General features: G+C 40.4%; 1 long non-coding RNA gene across 1 annotated transcript in view; it reads right to left on the bottom strand.

The window, feature by feature from the left end:
* Positions 1-12307: 12307 nt before the first annotated feature.
* Positions 12308-16813, bottom strand: part of LOC122556008 (uncharacterized) — a 7549-nt gene continuing 3043 nt past the window's right edge. Inside the window, exons 2-3 of the long non-coding RNA XR_006313429.2 lie at positions 16678-16777; positions 12308-14790 (exon numbers count right to left, since the gene is read on the bottom strand). This is a non-coding gene — a long non-coding RNA (uncharacterized LOC122556008). The remainder of the gene's footprint in view (positions 14791-16677; positions 16778-16813) is intronic.

The following is a 16813-nucleotide window of genomic DNA, read 5'->3' as shown; positions in this document are numbered from 1 at the left end:
CTGAGAAATAAAAGCTTTCCAAGGTATGAATTTTACCCCTGAGCAAAAACAAAAAATGCTGACCCTTCCAAACAGAAAGCAAGCTAATGCTCCTCAACATTTACTCTGTCCACCCAAGCAGAAAATAGATAAAGAGTGAAGCTATGAGAGAAGGGCAGTGGCAGCAGGAGATAAAAATTGGAAGCAGAGTCACTTCAACTTGTCACTAACTATCAAAGCTCAAAGTTAAAAATCACACAACACCAGGTTATAGTCCAACAGGTTTAATTGGAAGCACACTAGCTTTCGGAGCGTCGCTCCGAAAGCCAGTGTGCTTCCAATTAAACCTGTTGGACTATAACCTGGTGTTGTGTGATTTTTAACTTTGTACACCCCAGTCCAACACCGGCATCTCTGAATCATCAAAGCTCAAGTGTGTCATCACAAGAAAATTGATATACAATTTGTGGGTTTTTCTTCTGATTAGTTGTTTAAATCAGGGACATTATTACAGTTAAAGAATATAGGGAAAACTACAGTTAAAGGGAACGTGATATGTTTCTGTTGTCATATGTGGATGCTGGTGTTAACCACGGTGACCAATTTGCACCAAGTATTGGCTGCTCGAGGAACTTTGTTGATAAACAAAGTTGATAAGTGAGAGTCCAAACTGCAACAATCAGAGAAGGGCATCTGGACTCTGTATATTGCACTCCTGAGATTAATAGCATCAATTTAGTTATGGTCAGGGACAAGAGCAATGTACCCAGAATTCAGCTTTGAAGGAGCTTCATCCAGTGCCCTTGGCCAATAGGGTATGTGGTTCTTGCTTCCAGTGTGGATGTGGTTAAAGGCTATGAGGAAGATAAACTGACCACAGCACCATAGTCCAGAAGACCATTCAAATGGGGAGGAGTAAAGAGAAATGCATTAAAGGTGGCAATATTTCAGCTCTATGACCTTTTGTCAGAATGAGAAAAAGTAGAGCTGCAGTTAATTTTAAACAAATCATAGAACCCCTACAATGGGGAAGCAGGCCATTCAGTGTACAGCAACCCTCCAGACAGCATCCCATCCAAACCCACATCCCTGCACACTGTGGGCAATTTAGCATGATCAATCCATCTAACCTGCAAATCTTTGGACTGTGGGAGAAAACCAGATTACCTGGAGGAAACCCACACAAACACAGGGAGAATGTGCAAACTCACACAGACAGTCATCCAAATCTAGAATCAAACCTAGGCCTCTGTCACTGTGAGGTAACATTGCTAACCATTGAGCTATTGTGCTCCTCAGAAAACAAGTTCTAAACAGGAAAGGATTGGGCAGAAGGAATGAAAGTGAGCACTTGCGATATAGTGGAGGGGAGAACAGTTTAAATGACAAAAGTGATGGTGCAAGCTAAAAGAACATAGTAATGAGACAAGAAAAGCAACAAACATGGGTCTGAAGGAAATATAAAGCAGAAATATTACCAAAACTGCTATCCAAATGCACAAAGGAAGAGAAAAAAAATGACAGCAGAGGCTGAGTACAGTACCAAATGCATCTAATCATTCTACTTCTAATAAAACTCATGACAGTCCTCATTGCTCAGAGCTAAACAGATCTCTTAATTCATGTTGCTAATTCAAGGCTATGCACGTGTCCTGTAGCAGATATGTTGACATAGAGTACGCAGCACAGAAACAGAACATCTGGCCCACCAGTCCATGCCAGGTTCTTTGATGGTGAACTAAATAACAGGCTTGGATATTACAGCTTAATTGAGGACAATGTACATGGTTCATTCAAAAACTCCCCAGGATTAGGAATTACACAGTGCCCTGAAGTGACTCCCTGCAACCTTTACAGACAATTGGGAAACTTTGTGGGCGGCACGGTGGCACAGTGGTTAGCACTGCTGCCTCACAGCGCCAGAGATCCGGGTTCAATTCCCGCCTCAGGCGACTGACTGTGTGGAGTTTGCACGTTCTCCCCGTGTCTGCGTGGGTTTCCTCCGGGTGCTCCGGTTTCCTCCCACAGTCCAAAGATGTGCAGGGTCAGGTGAATTGGCCATACTAAATTGCCCGTAGTGTTAGGTAAGGGGTAAATGTAGGGGTATGGGTGGGTTTCGCTTCGGCGGGTCGGTGTGGACTTGTTGGGCCGAAGGGCCTGTTTCCACACTGTAATCTAATCTAATCTAATCTTTCATAGCCATTTGAGCAACATGAACAATACAGAGACATTTGCAAAAATATCTTGCAAATTTGAAAAGTGAGGTACATTATTTTTCCAGCCCCGGGATGACATGGACAATGACAAGTCATTTGGAGATATATAGTGAGTTTGGAAAAATGAGTTGATCGACATTAAAAAAGTTGTTCTACCCAAAGAGTTTTCACCCACACAGTAGTTATATAAGAGCTTAAGATATATGAGTAGAAGTGGGCCATTTGGCCCATTGAGTAGCTCCACTCTTGATTGAGTTATTGCATGACACGATGACCCCACTTTCCCACCCTGTTCTCTATAACCCTGGATGCCCAAACTGATTAAAAATTTGTGTCAACCATGAACATACAGAATGAACCAACCTTGATAGGTGGTGAAAGATTCCACAAATCCACTATTCTCAGAAAGAAGAAATTCCTCATCTTTTTTAAATAGCTGATACCCTTACTCTGATATTATGCCCTCTGGTCCTAGGCTCTTCCACAAAGAGAAACAACATCAGACTATTTAACCTCCCTCACACAAAAATCTCTGTATTACTAAGCATATGCTGAACCTTCTCTGGACTGCTTCCATTGTCAGTATATCTTTCTTTAGATAAGAGGATGCAAACTATTCACAGAATTCCAGGTGTGGTCTCACTAACACCTTTTGTAGTTTTAGTGAAACTTGCCTCCCTTTATATTCCATTATCTGTGAAATAACAATCAACATTTTTTTGCCTTTCTCTCACCCACTGAATTTTGATGCAAGCATTTACCTGATTCATGCCCAAAGTTCCCGTGTGCTGTTGTTTTTTGCAGTCTCTTTGCATTAAAGAATATTCAGTTTCTCTATTCTTCCTGCCAAAATGCATAACCTCACACTTTCCCACATTACATTCATCTGCCAAGTTTTTGCCCATTCAGTTAACTTGTTTATATGTCTCTCCAGACTTTTTGTGTCTTTCTCACTGCGTGCCTTCCAATCTTATCATTCATAAACCTGGTGATAATATATTCACTTTCCTCATCCAAGCCATTAAAATATATATGGCAATAATTATGGTCCCAGCACTAATATCTGGAGCACTCCAAAAGTTACAGTGTACCATCCTGAAAATGCCCCCTTAGTTAGCCAATCCTCTATCCATGTTGATATTACCCCAACACAATGGGCTCTTGTTAAGAAACCTTATGTGAAGACCTTGCCAAATGACTTTTGGAAATTCAAATACATGTATATTACATCTACTGGTTCCCTTTTTATCGATTCTGTTTGTTATCTTGTTAAAGAATTCCACTAAATTTATCAGGTATGATTTCCCCTTCATGAAGTCATGTTGCCTCTTCTTAATTGTATTATATATTTCTAACTGCTCTGGTGTTATATATTTTATAATAGATTAAAATATTTCCAATAACCTATGTTAAGCTAATTTGCATACAATTACTCACTTTTTGTCTCCCTTTTTGAAAATAGGTGTTACTTTGGCAGGTTTCCAATCCTCTGGAGCTTTTCAGAATCTAAGGATTCTTGGAAGATTATTACCAGTGCATCCACTAATTCTGTAACTACTTGCTTTAGTATCCTCGGACGCAACCCATCAAGTCCAGGTGATGTATTAGCCATTAGCCTTATTAATCCTGCTAATACTTTCTCTCTTATGTTACTTATTGTGTTAACTTACCTCCCACTATCTGTTTAGTATTTTAGAAAACTATGAATGTTTTCTAGTGTGAATACTGATGCAAACTATTCATTCAACTCCTCTAACAATTCCTGGTTCTCCATTATTATTTCCCCAGCCCCATTTTCAAAGGGTCGTATGTTCACTTTGACCTCTCTCTGCCTATCTATATATTTTAAAAAGCTCTTGCTATGTGTTTTACAAGACTTATCAGTTTCCCCTGATAGTTTATTTTCTCCCACTTTATTCTTTTTATTTGACATCTTTTGTTGACTTTTAACGCTTTCTCAATCAGCTAGTTTACCACTAACCTTTGCCTCATTCCCCGTTTTTGCTTTCAATTTGATATTGTCCTCAACTTACTTCATTAACCATGATTCGCACCCTGTTCCTATAACCCTAGATTCTCATGTTGATTGAAAATATCTCAGCCTTGAATATATTGAATGAACCAACAAATGAACAAATGAACCAATAGCTCTTGAACCAAAGGTTCCAGTGGTCAATTTATTTCCAACTCAGAATTCATCTTCCTCACTGGGATATATCTGTGTGGTGAATCCAGAACCATTTTCTTAGACATCTGCCCAAGTTTGGGTTTTCAGTTAAATTCCTTTCCCAGTCCACTCCAACCAACTATGTCCTCATTTCTTTGTAATTTGCCTTATTGTAGTTGAGTACTGTTGTTTCCGACATAGTTGCTCACTCTCAAACTAAATGCTAAATTTTACCATGTTATAATGACTATTTTCGAGGGGTCTTTTACTGTGAGATCATTTATTAAATTTGTCTTGTTATATGTTACAAGAATAAAAATATTCTGACCCCTGATTAGATTCAAAACATATTGTTTTCAGAAACAAAAACATAAGTTGCTGGAAAAGCTCAGGACTGTTCCAAGAAAGGCTCACTGGACCCAAAACATGAACATTGATTTCTCTTCACAGATGCTATCAGACCTGCTGAGCTTTTCCAGCAACTTCTGTTTATGAGTTCTTTTTTGTGGCTATATCCGACAATTTGATTTTTCTAACCTTTGTGAAGTTTTCAGTCACTCAGGATTAATGTACTGCCTTGCTTTTATATGCTTTTATATTATCTTCTGTTATATTGTCTATTCTACATTATAGTTACTATTAGGGCCCTATAAACCAGTTGTTATTTCTTCAGTCTGTCCATATGGATTCTACACCTGCTGATTGAAGATCATTTCCTCAATCACATATATTCTCTTCTGTGCTAATAAAGCCATTCTAGCAACCTTCCCTTCCTACCTGTAACTTTCTGACCTGGACTTGAGATGGAATACCCTGAGGTCTTATTCCTCACAGCGGTGACCTCCACCAGGCCAACCTCAAGAGTATGTTATCAAAATACCATCAACACTTTTCCTGTCCCACCAGAGGACCGGACATCCTTGGCCATTGCTACAAATCATCAAAGGTGCCGACCACTCCATACTCTGTCCACACTTTGGATAATCATATCACAATGTTGTGACCATCTTCCTGATTTTCAAGCAACAATTGCAATGGGAGGACCCAGTACAGAAAATAATGTAGTGTTCGTCTGAGGCAGCAGAAAATCTTCTGCAAGACTGCTTAGAATGTGCAGACTGGTCTATATTCAAAAACTCAGCCGCCAACCTGGATGAGTATGCCACTAACATTATAGACTTCATTAGCAAATGTGTAGAAGACTCCATGATGAGGAAGTCAATCTGAATGTTCCCTAACTGGAAATCATGGATGAACCAGGCGATCCATTGCCTAATGAAGTCCAGGTGTATGGATTTGAAGTCGGACAATCCTGACCTTTAGAGGAAATAGAACAGATAATATTGAACATTACAGCGCAGTACAGGCCCTTCTGTCCTCAATATTATACTGACCTGTGAAACCAATGTGAAGTCCATCTAGATATTCCATTCTCGTCCATATACCTATCCATTTAAATGCCTTTCAAGTTGGAGCATCTACTAATATTGCAGGCAGTACATTCCATGCCCTTACTACTCTCTGAGTAAAAAAACTATCTCTGACATCTGTCCTATATCTATCACCCCTCAATTTAAAGCTATGTCCCCTTATGCTAGCAATCGCATTCCGAGGGAAAAGGCTCTCACTGTCCAACCTGTCTAATCCTCTGATTATCTTATATGTCTCAATTAAGTTGCCTCTCAATCTTCTTCTCTCGAATGAAAACAGCCTCACGTCCCTCAGCCTTTCCTAATAAAACCTTCCCTCCATACCAGCCAACATCCTCGTAAATCTCCTCTGAACCCTTTCCAAAGCTTCCACACGGTGACCAGAACTATACGCAAAACTCCAAATGTGGCCGCACCAGAGATTTGTACAGCTGCAACATGATCTCATGGTTCCGAAGCTCAATCCCTCTACCAATAAATGCTAACGGTATGCCTTCTTAACAACCCTATCAACCTGGGTGGCAACTTTCAAGGATCTATGTACCGGACAAAGAGATCTCCCTGCTCATCTACATTACCAAGAATCTTGCCATTAGCCCACTACTCTGCATTCCTGTTACTCCTTCCAAAATGAATCACCTCACATTTTTCCCCATTAAACTCCATTTGCCACCTCTCAGCCCAGCTCCGCAGTTTATCTATGTCTCTATGTAACCTACAACATCCTTCGGCACTATCCACCAACATTAGTATCATCCACAAATTTACTAACCCATCCTTGTATGCCCTCATCCAGGTCATTTATATAATTGACAAACAACAGTGGACCCTCAACAGATCTTTGCGGTACCCCACTAGCAACTGAACTCCAAGTTGAATATTTCCTATCAACCACCACCCTCTGTCTTCTTTCAGCTAGCTAATTTCTGATTCAAACCACTAAATCACCCTCAATCCCATGCCTTCGTATTTTGTGCAATAGCTTACCGTAGGGAATCATATCAAACACTTTACTGAAATCCATATACAACACATCAACCACTTTATTCTCATCCACCTGTTTGGTCACCTTCTCAAAGAACTCAGTAACTTTTGTGAGGCACGACCTACTCTTCACAAAACTGTGTTGACTATCCCTAATCAACTCATTCCTTTCGAGATGATTATAAACCCTATCTCTTATTGTCCTTTCCAACACTTTACCTACAACCGAAGTAAGGCTCACAGGTCTATGATTTCTAGGGTTGTCTCTACTACCCTTCTTGAACAAGAGAACAACATTTGCTATCCTCCAGTCTTCTGGCACTATTCCTGTAGATAATCCCGACATAAAGATCAAAGCCAAAGGCTCTACAATCTCCTGCCTGGCTTCCAAGGGAATCTGAGGATAAATCGCATCCGGCCCAGGGGACTTATCTATTTTTACACTTTTCAGAGTTGCTAACACCTCCTCCTTATGCACCTCAATCCTATCTAGTCTAGTAGCCTGTATCTCAGTATTCTCCTTGACCACGTCTTTTTCTAGTGTGAATATTGACAAAAAATATTCATTTGGTGCTTCCCCTGTCTCCTCTGACTCCATAAACAACTTCTTACTACTAAGCTTGATTGGCCCTAATCTTTCTCTCATCATTCTTTTATTCCTGATATAGCTATAGAAAGCCTTAGGGCTTTCCTTGATCCTATCTGCCAATGACTTCTCATATTCCCTCCTGACTCTTCTTAGCTCTGTCTTTAGGTCTTTCCTGGCTAACTTGTAACTCTCAAGCACCCTGACTGAGCCATGACAGCTCATCCTAACACAAGCCTTCTCCTTCCTTTTGACGAGAGATTCAACTTCCTTAGTAAACCACGGCTCCTGCGCTTGACAACTTCTTCCCTGCCTGACTGGAACATACTTATCAAGGACCCACAGTATCTGAATAAGCTCCACATTTCAATTATGCCCATCCCCTGCAGTTTCCTTCCCCATGCTATGCATCCTAAATCTTGCCTAATCACATCGTATTTGCCTTTCCCCCAGCCATAACTCTTGCCCTGCGGTATATATCTATCCCTTTCCATCACTAAAGTTAACATAAGCGAATTGTGGTCATGATCACCAAAGTGCTCACCTACCTCCAAATCTGGCCGGGTTCATTACCCAGTACCAAATCCAATGTGGCCTTGCTCCTTGTTGGCCTGTCTACATACTGTGTCAAGAAACCTTCCTGCACACATTGGGCAAAAACTGACCCAACTAAACTACTTGATCTATAGCATTCCCTGTCAATATTTGGAAAGTTAAAGTCCCCCATAACAACTACCCTGTCACTCTCGCTCCTATCGAGGATCATTTTTGCTTTCCTATCCTCTACTTCTCTGGAACTATTTGGAGGCCTACAGAGTAACTTCTCCTTTCCTGTTTCTAAACTCAGCTCATACTACCTCAGTAAATGAGTCCTCAAATGTACTTTCTGCAACCCAAATATCATCCCCTCTTTTACCGTTCTCTCTGTTCTTACTGAAACATCTAAAACCCAGAACCTGCAATAACTATTCCTGTCTCTGCCCTATCCATGTCTCTGAAATGGCCACAACATCGAAATTCCAAGTATCAATCCATGCTGCAAGTTCACCCACCTTATTCAAGATGCTCCTGGGGTTGAAGTAGACACACTTCATACCAACTTCTTGTCTGCCAGTACCTTCTTGCGATCTTGAAATCTTAGTTCTTACTTCACTACTGTCATTCTACCATATACTTGAACTACTGCTGAATCAGTTTAACCCACCCAAGTGCATTAGCAAATCTCCCCCCACCCCCAGGATATTGGTACCCCTCTGGTTCAGCTGAAGACCATCCAGTTTGTTCCTACCCCAGAACTACCTAGCCCAGAAAGAGCCCCAATTATCCAGGAATTCAAATCCCTCCCTCCTGCACCGTCCCTATAGGAGATGGTGTAGGCCCCTCCTCCATAGGCCATTTCAGATGCCAAGCGGCAACACCAGACTAAGCTAGAGATCCAAACTAACCACATGGACACCCATCGTTTGTGGCAAGGCATACACAACATAATGGGCTACAAAGCAGAACAGAATGGCAGAGAGAAATACATTCCACCCCAAAGCGCTCAATGCATTTTATGCTCACTTGAAACAGAAGGTCAGTGAAACGGTGACACCTGTCCCGACAGCTTCAGATGCACCTGTCCCCTCAGTCACTGCTGCAGACATCAGATCGGCCTTTTTCAGAACGAACCTACAGAAAGCAACTGGTCCAGTTGTAGTCCCTATCCGTGCACTCAGTTCTTGTGCACACCAGTTGGTGGGAGTGTTCAGTGACACATTTAACCATTCCTCACTACAATCTGAAGTCCCCACCATCATCCCAGTACCAAAGAAAACTCATGCATCCTGCATCAATGACTACTGCCCAGTGGCTCTGACCTCCATTATCATGAAGTACTTCGAGAGGTCAGTCATGGCTCATATCAACTCTAGCCTCCCAGCCTGCCTTGAGCCCTTGCAATTCACCTAATATCACAATAGGCCTATGACTCTGGCCCTACTCTCATCCCTGGAACATTTAGTTGGCAAAGTGTATCTACTCATCGACTACAGCTCTGCCTTGAACATCATAATTCCAACCAAACTAATTTCCAAACTCTGAGACTAAGTCTCTGCTCCACCTTCTGCAACTGGTATCCTTGATTTCCTGATCTACAGATCACAATCAGTGAGAATAGGCAACAGCACCTTCACCATGACAATTTTCAACACTAGCATTCCGCAAGGCTGCATAGTCAACACCATACTATACTCCCTGTACACTCATGACTGCGTGGTCAAATTTTATCCTAACTGCATCCACAAATTCACTGACAACAGTACTATTGTAGGCCAGATCTCAAACAACAATGAAATGGAATACAGGGAAGAAATAGAGTGGTTGGTGACATGTTGCAGAGATAACCATCTGTCCCTCAACATGAGCAAAACAAAAGAGCTGGTCATTGACCCCAGGAAGCAAAGTGGAGGGCACATCCCTATCTACATCAATGGAGCTGAGGTGGAGATGGTCGCGAGCATCAAGTTCTTAGGAGTGATGATCACCAACAATCCGTCCTGGTCCATTTTTGATGAGACAGTCAAAAAAACACAACCACACCTCTACTTCCTCAGGATGATAAGTAAGTTAGGTATGTCCTTAAAAGAGTCTTACTAACTTTTACAGATGCACCATAGAAACCATTCTATCTGGATGCATTACCCCTTGGTATGACAACTGTTTTGCCCAGGACCACAAGGAACTACAGAGAGTTATGAACACTGCCTAATCCATTACGCAAGCCAACTTTCCATCTATTGACTCCACCTGTACTTCTTGCTGCCTCAGAAAAGCAGCTAACATAATTAAAGACCCCTTCAATCCCAGTTATAGTCTCTTCCAACCTCTTTCATCAGGCAGAAGATACAAAAGCTAAAATAAACGGACCAACAGATGCACGTGCAGCCTCTTCCCTGCTGTTTTTACACTTCTGAATGGACCTTTCAAATTTCAAATTTAATGTTCACCTCACTCTTTCTCTGCAGCCGTAACATTGCACTCCTTGTTCTGTTCTATTACCCTTATGCACTTTGTATGGTATGATTTGCCTGTAATGCAAGCAAAACAAAACTTTTCACTGTAACTCGGTACATGTGACAATAATAAATCTAATTAAATCAAATCATAAAGTCACATGCACTTTTAGCACAGATACAAAGCCAGGCAGCTTGTCATGCTTGTCAGCAGTGAACAGTGTTGCATACAGCGTGTGTATGAAAGGGGATCTGTGTGAGTATATATAAGAGTATGTGCGTGTGCGTGCGTGCATGAGAGAGAGAGAGTATAGTGTAGTGGGTCACCTGTAGTGTGAAATGAACCCAAGATCCCAGTTAAGGCCATCCTCATGGGTGTCGAACTTGGCTATGAGCCTCTGCTCGGCCATTTTGTGTTGCTGCCAATCACGAAGTCCGCCTTAGAGGACAGTCTTCAGAAGATCCGAGGCCAAATGCCCCTACCACTGAAGTGCTCCCCAACAGGGAGGGAACACCCCTGTCTAGTGACTGTTGTGCGGTGTCCATTCATCAGCTTTCGTAGTGTCTGCCTGGTCTCGCCAATGTACAATGCCTCAGGGCATTCTTGCCTGCAGAGCATGATAGATAACGTTGGCCAAGTCACATGAGTACCTGCTGCGTACACAGTGGGTGGTGTCCCATGGGTAATGGTGGTATCCGTGTCAACACTCTGACATATCTTGCATTGGTTGATATGATAGGGTTGTACAGTGTTGTGGTCGATGTTGTCCTGAAGGCTGGGCAGTTTGCTGTGAACAATTGTCTAAGGTTCTCCAGTTGTTTAAAGGTGAGAAGTGAAGCGTAGGGAAGATCTTGGTGAGATGCTCATCCTCATCAATAATGTGTTGCAGGCTGCGAAGAACATGGCATAGTTTTTTGGCTCCCAGGAAGTACTGGGCAATGAAGGGTACCCTGTTGGTTGCCTGAGGAGGTCATTATGAGGGGGTTTCTTGCTGTGGCACACTGGAACTGGTGATTAATAAGTTGAGCATCGTACCCTGTTCTTATGAGGGCATCCTTGAGCACCTTCAGGTGTCCGTCACTGTCCTCCTTCTGAACAGATTCTGTGTATGTGTAGGGCCTACCAATAGGAGATGGCTGTTTTAATATATTTAAGAGACATGTAGTATTGTGAGGTTATCCGTAGGTTTGCGGTCGTGTGAGATACTGAGGTGCACACACACTCTCTGTCTCTCATGCATACAGACATACATATAAGTCTATGGGGTGAATTTGCATTTGCAGAATTATATTTGCAGATAAATTCAATTTTGCTCAAAAATGCACAACCTGCAGGCAGTCAATACATGTAATATTTTGTAAATTCCACTTGGGAAACAGAACCAGTCTGACTCAAGAATGAGATACAGACAGACTCTGACCTCACAGCTTTAATGCATTGTCGGAGCTGTGAGGTCAACTTTTGTTATAAAACCTTAAGTTATCTTGAGAAGGTGACTTAAAAGAAGTTCTGGGTTTTACATTTTAATGAACCTAAACCTGCAACAAAAGTCTTAACAATCCAGGTTTGTTCAATATATCACTGCATGTCACTGTAATCTTTTGCTATAAATTCTGTGTCTTATGATCTTTTACTCCACAACTACCTGATGAAGGAGCAGAGCTCCGAAAACTAGTGCTTCCAAATAAACTTGTTGGTCTATAACCTGGTGTTGTGTGATTTTTATCTCTCTGACTCTAAGAAGATTGATTTTCCCTGGGTTTACAGAGGTAACAGTCACAAACATTACCTGGATAAACATTTGATGCACAGGAAAATATGGAGCCAAAAAGGAGACAGGAAGGTCCTGGTATTAGTTATAGGTTGCATTAGTGAACACAGACAATGGGCTGAATGGCTTTCTTCTGCAGCACAGGTTCTATTTGTATACATTACAACTTTTATTAATTCTGTAACATAAAAAAATTGCTTTTCTTAAATTTGTTTTAAAAATGAGTCACTGCTGCTTGAATAAATTATGCTATTCTCAGTAAGGGTTAAAGAATAATTATTGTAAAATGCATAATATTAGCATACATACTAAATATTAAAATGGTGGCTTAATGCCAAGAATGTGGTAAATTTGCATCATTAAAACACAGTCTTTGAATTACAATGTATGCGTTTTAACATATCATTAATCACATATTACAACTCCTCGAAAATAAACTCAGAAGTATATGCAAGGATACAAATTTTACTTTCAAAATAAAAATAAAGCATAGAATATAAAATATGTTCAACTGCAATTTCATCTCAGTGAATTTGACATTCCACAAAATTACATGAATACTTGAGAAGTTAGGTTAAATACAAAATGGAATTAAATACAATTGGCACATGGTTCAAGAGCATATCTGTTTTGTACCTAAAAACCTATTAGCTATGTTTTCCATTGTATTATTCATGACTCTTTCCTTCCACTTGACACTAAAAATACAGCTGGTAAAAGTACAGACTGGCAAATGATTTCACGCATCAGAAAACGAGTCATTCTGTTATAATATGCACTCGATTGGGCATGAACGATTTATCTCCTGTCTCCTGCCACTGTGGTTCTAGATTTAAAGCCAGTATTCAGTTATTGTGTGAAAGGTTCATCAAAAGACAGTATTACAAGTAAGCTCAAAGGATTACCAACAATATTTTTAAGAATTCAAAATCAGCCAGTTGCTATTATTAGCAATAACTAAATTCCATTCTGTAGCAGTTTAATATTGAAAAATGTCTATGTGCCAATGGAAAAACATTCCAATCAAACCTTTCAAATGTTAGTAGATATTCTATGATTTGAGTGAATTACTGTGGACTTAGATTCTAATATAGTTAATAATTCTATTTTATTTCTTCAGTATTGAATTGAATTGAATTTATTGTCATGTGTACCAAGGCACAGTGAAAAGCTTTGTCTTGTGAGCAATACAGGCAGATCACATAGTATAGATAGGTAAATAATAGGTAACAGCGGCAAAAACAAAAACATAGGTACAGGCGAATATTAAGAGTTTGTGATTACATTCAGTATTCTAACAACAGTAGGGTAGAAACTGTTTTGAAACCGGCTGATGTGTGTTCAGGCTTCTGTACCTTCCCCCCGATGGTAGAGGTTGTAGAAAAACATTGCCAGGATGGGATGGATCTTTGAGAATGCTCGCAGCCTTTCCTTGACAGCAGGCCTGGTAGATGGATTCTATAGATGGGAGGTTTGGCCTTTGTGATTGTCCGGGCCGAGTTCACCACTCTCTGTAACCATCTCCGATCTTGAACGGTACAGTTACCATACCAGGTAGTGATACATCCAGACAGAATGCCCCCGATGGTGCACCTATAAATGTTGGCAAGGCTATTCACCATCATGTCAAATTTCCTCAGCTGCCTGAGGAAGAAGGGACATTGTTGAGCCTTGGTAACCAGTGCGTCCACATGAAGAGTTCAAGAACATTTATTGTGGATGACCACTCCCAGGAGCTTGACACTCTCCACTCGTTCCACTTCTGTGCTGTTAATGTGTAAGGGGGGGCATGAGTAACATCCCGCCAAAGGTCAATAATGAGTTCCTTGGTTTTGCCAGCATTGAGAGCTAAGTTGTTCTCGTGCACTATCTTTCCAGGTCTTCCGCCTCCCGTCTGTAGTCTGTTTCGTCACCATCTGAGATTCGACTGACTACAGTGGTGTCATCAGCGAACTTGTAAATGGCATTAGTCTGGTATTTGGTGATGCAGTCATGGGTACAAAGTGAGTACAGTGGGGGGTTGAGTACACACCCATGGGGGGCTCGAGTGTTGAGTGTTAGTGAGGATGAAATTTTGTCCCCAATCTTCAGACGATCCAGTTGCAGAGAGTGGGGCTTAGTCTGAGATCATGAAATTTAGTAATCAGTCTCGAGGGGATAATAGTGTTGAAAGCCCTTCATCAGGAATTTTCCTGCTCCTCGGATGCTGCCTGACCTGCTGTGCTTTTCCAGCACCACTCTAATCTAGATTCTGATCTCCAGCATCTGCAGTCCCCACTTTCACCTCAGATTCTTACATAACTGTTCCTGGCATCAAGGTGTTCTAGGGAGGAGTGAAGGGCAAGTGATATGACATCTTACGTGGATGTTGGTCCGATAGGCAAATTGGAGTGGGTCAAGAGTAGTGTCAGTAGTTTTACAATGTCCTTTATTTAAATGATTGCAATCATACCTTCTTCTCTGATATTTTACAAACTTTCACAGAGAGAGGCATTTTGCTCTAACCACAAAAAATCTTTACCTGATGTAATCCCACTTAGCCTCACAACATTTACCCAGTATTACTCTGGAATCAGCTGTGTTGTACACAGAGGATGGCATTCACAAAATCAAATGAGTTTTGCCAGATCAGAAATTCCAATCCACCACCTTATGACAGAATTCTAGTTTGGACAAAATGAGAAGCATATTAGGAGACATGAGTGCCACAATTAACAAATGATAAAAGATTGCCACTTGTAATTGGAGATTAGTGAAAGAGTGTCTCAAAATCAGTTCTTAAGAAGGGTTACTGGACCCGAAACATTGACAATGCTTTCTCTCCGCAGATGCTGTCAGACCTGCTGTGTTTCTCCTGACTTTCTGTTTTTGTTTCAGACTTTCAGCATCTGCAGTTTTTTTTTGTTTTCTCAAGATCTTGGACTGGCTGGGGGCGGGGGGGGGGGGGTGAAAATTATTGCTGCTGACTGAGAAAGGGATTTATTTTTCTCTCAGTCTTAATCTAACCTTTCAATCTATTTGTCTTTCTGTACCTGACTGGACATTGAATTCATACATTCTCATTTGCCCCACCTTCTCAGTCTCTGCATTATTCATTTCTCAATCCTTCAATCTGATCGATTAAAGAAGTATACAGTTGTTTGCCCTGTTCATTTAGATCCCAGCTGCCCTGTTTTGCTCACCATGATACTGTCACTAACTTAATACACAAACAATTTAAATACCTAAGTTAGATGTTGTGCTACAACAAAATGTGGACCAATAGGCTACATAAATGTCAGCATTTGAAAAAAAGGCAGTCACAAGTTTCTTCAGGTATCAACCAGTTACTGGCTGTTTACCACAAAAGATTACGGCATGAGTATCTGAGAAAATTATTATACCAGCATGATCACAATATAATAAGCCAAATATTGCTGTTAAAGTAACAATGAGGCTTATACATCTCTCCATTATTTACTTTTAAATGATACAGCAACTTCAGGCTTGGGACAAATGCTTGGTTAAGTGTCAATTTCTAAGCATTATTGACCGACTTATTTTGCTTGAGAAAATGTTATTTTACTGTGTACTTTATCATCACTTGGTATTGGATATCACAAAACTGTAGTATTTACATGGCGAATCCAGGAGAGTTTTAAAAATGGTCAAATTTAAAATGTTTTTACATTCCATTTACCACTTTATTTTTTTCTCAACTCAATTATTTTTCTCTATCCTTTTAATTTTGTATCCAATTTAACATTACATTTATACACTCCAATATACAATCCCTTCTTTGTTCTTACTGTGTTTATTTCTTAATCCTTAAATCTCATTTGTTAAGATGATATGTTGCTTATTCTGTTTACTCAGGTTGTACGTGTCTTATTTCCTTCACTGTGCCATTGTCACCTTGCACTTACAGCAACTTAACAGGGAAAAATATTTTGAGTTGAAAGTCTCAGAGGCAAGACTAATTAATACCACTAGTGGTCTACTGATTTAAGTTTCTCATGGGTCACAGAAAAACAAGTTGGCCTCACAGCTAATGTGAAGCACCATTGACTAGATTCATTCTGCTCAGAGGCACAAAAGTACCAAGGGATTGAAGATACAGTAATATATAAAACTTTTCTGACTAATATAGTTCCTGTCAAAGCACTTAATAAAGGACTGATCAAGATCCCATCAATATCAACATGAGGCAAGAGTTACGTCAGTAACAAGCTTTCTTTCACTGACAAGGATAATGACAATTGGTGAAAAAATCTTCATCTGGAGTTTCAGAAAAGTAGCACTATTGTATACATAAATACAATTCAAAAACAAATTATGATAGGTATATGAGCCAACAACATGAAAAAGCATTTGAGTAATTTGAGTTTCACTAATAATTCCAATTGAAAAGTAAAGTCTTGGCATAAGCATAATGCTGTGGGACTGAATAGAACCTCCCTGATTTCTATCTTGGACACCAGAAATGGAGCAAGCTAACTAAATTCCATACTTGCAAAATTGAAATATATAACTTTGACCAACAGTTAGGATCAAAGTGAGCTCATACTTACATTTGAAAAGGAGCGTCCAAATTAATTCTCATTCTGCATTTTCTCCCCAAAGAAAGCTATAACCTAGCTTCATTCTTGCAAATAATCTGATTCCACCAAGCTGTACAAGTCATTTTTAAGGATATCAGAAAAAAGT

This window comes from Chiloscyllium plagiosum, unplaced genomic scaffold, assembly GCF_037043375.1.
Source record: "Chiloscyllium plagiosum isolate Xiang-an unplaced genomic scaffold, Cpla_swu_hap1 HiC_scaffold_13, whole genome shotgun sequence".
In the NCBI taxonomy this organism is placed as follows: domain Eukaryota; kingdom Metazoa; phylum Chordata; class Chondrichthyes; order Orectolobiformes; family Hemiscylliidae; genus Chiloscyllium; species Chiloscyllium plagiosum.
The sequence above is the reverse complement of the archived record's forward strand: the minus strand, read 5'-3'. Positions and strand labels throughout refer to the sequence as shown.